At 43.5% G+C, this 6,195-nt stretch overlaps 1 protein-coding gene and 1 long non-coding RNA gene across 3 annotated transcripts in view; one reads left to right on the top strand and one right to left on the bottom strand.

The window, feature by feature from the left end:
• LOC111250702 (zwei Ig domain protein zig-8-like) overlaps window positions 1-6,195 on the bottom strand; it is a 318,518-nt gene that overhangs the window by 228,079 nt on the left and 84,244 nt on the right. The gene's annotated exons all lie outside the window — the stretch shown is intronic.
• The window catches only part of LOC147755435 (uncharacterized), a 30,899-nt gene that overhangs the window by 3,905 nt on the left and 20,799 nt on the right, over window positions 1-6,195 (top strand). Inside the window, exon 2 of one of the 2 annotated variants that reach the window (XR_015329053.1) lies at window positions 2,677-3,732. This is a non-coding gene — a long non-coding RNA (uncharacterized LOC147755435). Of the gene's footprint in view, window positions 1-2,676; window positions 4,313-6,195 lie in introns of those variants that run through there. The other variant, XR_015329054.1, reaches the window with a different exon arrangement.

Raw genomic sequence — 6,195 nt, 5'->3', positions numbered from 1 at the left:
ATAGATCCACGGCTCGTTAGGTATTTAGAAAATGATTAACGGGTGATGAGTGCTGAGAAAAATACTTTGCGGAGAGAGAAAAGGCTCTAAGCGCAGTAGGGTGGAACAAAGAAGCCTTCAGAGAAGCCCCTAAGTGGCAAACAGGCAGGTTACTTCACTTACACTCTACATGGAGGACAGAGATCTGGTGGAGAAGTGAGTTCTATTGCTTGGTCGCCGGTGCTATTGCCTAGAAGAAGGCCAAACCCATTTTCGTTGTAGGTAGTCACTGGATGAAGCGGAAGCCTTCATTCTACACAGCATTCATGCTACGTAAGTGAACTATTCTTTACGAACGTTGCCGTGACGCTCCGTGGTGTCTCGGATAGCCACTGACAGATGGGCTATTGAAAGTTATATGATTCCAGCACTCACTCTTTATCTTTTAGCCTGTTTTACTCTTGTTGTCACTCGCTTTTCCCATCAATTGAACAGGCGCTGCCGCTCCGTTCCTGCTCCCTATTACCAGCCCGCCACACTCCCAGTACACTATATACATAATATATATATGTGTATGTACGAAGACTTTCCCTTTGGTGGTGTCACCGCTACAGCGGTAAATAGAGCAACGACAAGGGGAAAGCAACAATCATCGCAGAAGCGACAGGGCAAGCCAGCGGACATCTTCATTCTGACAAGGCCGACTCTGACTGACTGGTGCTTGAAAGAGAAACTGAATTCTTTTGAAACACGCCATAGCCAGACTATAGTTGGTCAGTTCGCAGCGTGGCAGCTTGGTGCAAGAGAAGAATATGGAGAATTGGCAGGCTGACTTTTAGCCGTCCGCGCTGCCAGAGAGCCGCAGATTTTCCTTCGCATACCCATCATCGCATTATTAGCTGAAGTGTCATATGGTTCAATAGCCAGTTTAAGGACATCAACTTTAGCTACCATGGCTTGGACGTCGAGTTGTCAACGTCATAGGCAACGCCTTTCGGCTGTAACGCTAATGAATAGCATTTATAAGTAAATGCATTTCTATTACATTAACCGCTGCACAGTTTATTTGGAATCTACTTTGTTGTTCATATGTTATCAATTAAAAATGAAGCCTAGACGGCAGAATTATCACCCAGTCGCGATTCTCTAGAAGGATTTGTTTATTTATCCGTGATTTTCCGTGAAGGATCATGGTTGTCGTTTCAGCAGTCCAACGTAAGTAAAGACGCCAATGGGTGGCTTCTTTTGACAGTCGAGCATAATCAGCATATTGGAAGATACATTAGAAATATAGCACATATTTAATATGTGAGAAAAGCACCCTACAAGCAATATTTAGATACAAATTGAGATTTGCAAGAACAATCCAAAGAATTATGCACACAGGTCAAAAGATTATTATAGATATAATTCTATTATATAGTTTCTAGAGTAAAATGTATTATACCTCGCCAAGGGTCGAGTCTGCAATATGAGTTTACGCCCAGCTGAAGTGCGATAGGCTGGCCTTATTTACAAGGCCAGCAGTCATATGCTGAGCAGACTGTTGCAGTATGGTGACAATGACATACATGGGCTACGTGAGACAAATGTGAACGTCACCTTATGTACATAGTATGCTCCTACTGAAAGAATGGTTGTTACGCTTTACTTTGCGAAGGACAACAGGATAGGTTTAAGAGGCTACCTTCATTACAGCAAAGCCATTTGTTGGTCCGTTCATGGCTATTTTTTAGTAGCAGAAACGACGATATAGCTACGACAATTTGTTGATTTCCCTTTATCCACAACGACAAAATGCAATTTCTACCACTGCTCCCAAGTGCTCATTCCTAACTGTTGTTTATAATTTATTAGAAGAATTTTAGCAAGGACAGTCATGTTTGATCTTACGACAAGATACCTCCCCTAGTCATATTAACATCACCGCTGCAGTACAAAGCTCGCGGGAGTACGCGGTGAGCAATATCAAACCGTATCAAGCCGGCTTTCTTAGATCGAAAAACCCCGTTCTCTTACCATATCAGTTATCTACCTAGTTTTATATAACATGATGCAGTCATACTACTGAATAGAGATATGATAATTACACCATACAACGTCGAAGTACCATTCAATTTAGCCGGCTGCCGAATAATGCGAGACTTAACAACTGCCGAGATCCCTAGATTGTTACGATTCTAACGGACACTTACTTAATGAACGCGGGACAGCCAGTAGTATCTCTAGCGACAAAACCGCATTTACGTGACGATTACGTCCACTCGTACAGTTAAATATGACGTTACGTAGTGAACGTCTAGTCTTTCTCTCATATAGACCGGTAGCTTGTGCCGGCCCAAACAGACAGCGCTAAAGAGTAATCTCCACTCTGAGAATGATCACAAATTTTTCATATCTAAGCAGCTGTTAGATATTGATAAGTTCATGGATCTTTATAACAATGATCAGCATAAGTCTTAGATATTATGAACGCTTAATGATAGTAGAATGAATGATATTAGAAACGCTTCTATCCAATCACTTTGGTTGAAATGTGTCCCACATAACCTTCTCTTCCTCTTCTTCTTCTTACAGGAGACATTTCTGCATTCTATTCTTAAGAATAGAATTCTGCTAGAAGATAGACGTAGTTAGATGTTATTAGTTTAAAAATTCCTTTCACATCGATCGACCATATTGTTTTTCATTTTACAGCTCCCAGCTGGCGTACCTGGAAGGAATGGATGCGACCCCCTTTCAAGAACCTCCTAGGGCATTCGTGCGTTTTCAAGTTGGAGCGCTGAAAAAAACGAGCTAACTAAATTTACCTCCATTTACGTCTTGGTTGGATCCAAAGAGTCTGGTTTCTATTCTATTATTTAAATGTCATATATTCTCTGTCCTCATCGTCCGTTTTTGGTTTGTCTCTTGCAATGTCGTCTGCTTCTATATGTGGATACCCTTCAGAAAGACCATTATCCTTGGTTTTTCCGTTTGCCTCATCATTTATTCAGTTCATCGTTCTTTTAACTCACTTATTTAACCTGTGTGCACGCAGTTTGAGTCTTTAGAAGTGCCAATTCTGTGAATTAACAAAGTAGCCAAGCGCTGCAAGGAACGAACCGAACTCAAAAACAGCACCACGAGCCCAATCCTCGCAACAAAAGAACAAAAGGAATTTTTGTCTAGTAGATAGCGGACGTTGCAAGAGAATAGTGCTGTAGGAGATTTGGAGCGCACAGTGGATCCGAAGGCTTCAAAGTAGGGATACGCGAAAGACGAGCGAAAGAAACGGGAAAAATGCGTGGCCGGCGTTTGGACTGCCTGCGAATGGCAAGCTGGACGCGGTAGCTGCAGCCTCTATGTTTTGAGGGCTTTGCGCTGAATGCCCCATTCAGCACTACTTTGGCCCGTCCATTCGCGCGAAGCGTTCACAACGAAGCGTAAGAACTATTATACAAGCGAAACTAACGCGTTCCTCTCTGGCGTCCGGAATTAAATGCGAAACATTTTCCTCCTTCCGAGGAAGAATCTCAACGACAGACACTGTCTCTCTCTCTAACAGCCGGAAGGTTAGGAGATGTTCGGCGGCTTCCTGCCGTGCATAGTATTAGCTGCGCGTACCTTACTACCCCGAGCACTGACATCGTTGACATTAACGAGCCAGAGAACGTGCTATACCCCAAAACCCGGCTGCATCTGCCATTCTCTCCGGAACCACCAACGGTAACGGAATGTAGTGTTAGCAACCGATGTGGATATATAGCTTAGGTGAGTACTGTTACCCTGTGCCTCATGCCACCGCCGCGCTTTTCTCCATAGTAAAGAGCAAGTAACTAACGGAACCACAACCACCTTCCTGCTGGGTTGCCGTCAAGGTCTCACTGCTGTTGCGGCAACTCGTAACTTCGACGTATATAGCAGCCCCGAGGCAGCTTGAGGAGTCTTGTGCGGTAGTAGTGGCTTCAGCAGAAACCTTGTTTCTTTCCGCTTAAGCTTGTATACGTTCTAGGATCTTGCCTGGCTAGCCTCCTTTTGCTTTGCTTTTCTCTACCGTGCTCAGTAGAGTCAGCGTGGGAAAAGACGAAAACTAACAAGCTTCGGACACACAAACGAAACATAAGAAAGGACATCGGGTAAAAAACGTCGACGTTGTCGAGGTGGCTACACCACTTACTCAGACTATCCCACTATACGCATTTGGCTGATCCTTTACGAAGTGATGCACTACCGAGAAAATGACTTCGTTTTGATTTCGTGTCCACGCCTCATGGACGGAAATGGATCAATTGTAGGTACGACAACAGGTCCCGTTTAGACAAAGAGATATGGTCTATTAAAAGTACCACGTACAGCATAGCATTGTTTCCTCTAACCTGCTTGGGATTGGGCCGGAATGCTGCTTGCAAGCCCTGTCCGAGTGCTTATCAGTGATTTCCTAGCCCTAGTCTTATATGCATTGCTCCTACGCCTTTATCGTCTTAGGCATCGTTTTTTTGAGACCGCGAATATTGCTAGGGATTTCCTAGTATCTTCCGTAATTGCCTATCCGGCATCGCTACGTGTCCTAGAATCTTATGCGGTTAACCGTTTTTGAACATTGCTCCCACATCTTACTATATTGCACTATATCCCGTGGACCCATAAACATACTTTGCACTGTTTGTAAAAACAGAAAAAAAGCAAAAAATAACAAGAATATGTCGTTCTAACGACCAATACCCCCCTCCCCGGCTTCCGATAAGACCTCGTTATCCTATCAGCTGGCGATAGCGCTCGCCTTTACCTAGCAACTGATCGCGTTTTCTGTCTCACGAGTGGCGCACAGGAGCGTCAGCGAAAGGACTAGCAGGAAGAAAACTGCAACAACCGCAGGTGCTATTGCCTTTGCCACTCTTCATTGGTTAGCCAGCAAAAACGAAAACCATGTGCAAGGGGCCGACAAGCAGGCGAGCATCCGGCATAAGAAGCGAACCATGACTGCTGCTGTTGATTTTACCTAAAGAAATAGCGACTTCTGCATGAGAAGAAATTGCAGGCATACGCAGCCACTGCCGTCTACCACCGAGCAAAAGAAGAACTGCGCAAGAATATATTTTCAATGGAGAATCGTCGAGACGTTTTTCATGATGGCGGACGACAGGAAGACGGGAGATAGTACTATGGGTACAGAAGTGAATGGCATCAGAGAGTCAGTGAGGCAGTAGAAGATGAACAGAAGGGACTACTGCTGGGGCTGCGATTCGCTTTTGCGACGGCCTTTGCTGCTGCTGCTATTACGAACACCATACCACAGCAGTGGGCAAATTGGAAGCATAAGCGTCAAGCAGACGGAACAAGAAGGTTGCGAAAAAAAAAAGATAAAAAGTGGAAATTAAAGATTTCCTGTTTCTGTATTTCGTTATATTAGAACAGTTCTTTCTGCAGTTGGTACAGAACCGAGAATGCTGACAGTAAGAATGGCGATAAAAACGGTACTAGAGACTCCATTTTGACTTAAGTGCGAACATAATGAATCCTTCTAGCAACTGTTTCTTGTGGTCCGCGAAAGAAGTACGGGCATTCCTGCATCAAAGTACTAAACAGGTCGAGCTGTGAAAAAAAAAACGTAAATATATTCCTGTCTACCCAGGTGACTTCGCTTCAGGGTAGAACCGTATCTCGAGTCAGCAGTTAGAATAGGGACGTTAGCGACAGCGAGGTGAAGTAATTTATCGCAGAAACTGTGAAGTACCTAGTAAATGCTGAATGTTTTTACTTGTACCAGTGCAGCGGTTCATGGTACGTTTCCAAAATTTCCTTGCTGTTCCTATTGCAACAGCTACTACTTGTACCGTAAAATTATCGTTTGTATTCTATAGCATATAATGACAGGACGTATGATGTACGATTACGTTTCTTTTATTGAATTTTTCACCTTACCCAGGTAAAATTGCATGATGTTATTGGTAATGTAATCCTTCGTGCCTCGAGCAAATCTCTGAGCTAACACTATTGTTGAAAAGGTATATTGAAGGCTAAAGAAAGTACAAGTATGATGTTAGGGAGCTAACGCGACAAACAACCCGGTCAACTTTCCATTGCAACAGCAATGAAAAGGCATGTAGTAGAGATGAATTCGGTGTGTAAGCAGCTATAGATAAAGAATCAAGGCCATTGGGGGGATTTTGCTATTCGAAAATTCACATCAGGTTATTATGTTTATCAAGAAGTCGTATATGATCGTTTATTTAC

This window comes from Varroa destructor, unplaced genomic scaffold (genome assembly GCF_002443255.2).
Source record: "Varroa destructor unplaced genomic scaffold, Vdes_3.0 BEIS01000005.1, whole genome shotgun sequence".
Taxonomy (NCBI): Eukaryota; Metazoa; Arthropoda; class Arachnida; order Mesostigmata; family Varroidae; genus Varroa; species Varroa destructor.
This window is presented reverse-complemented; position numbering and strand designations above follow the sequence as displayed.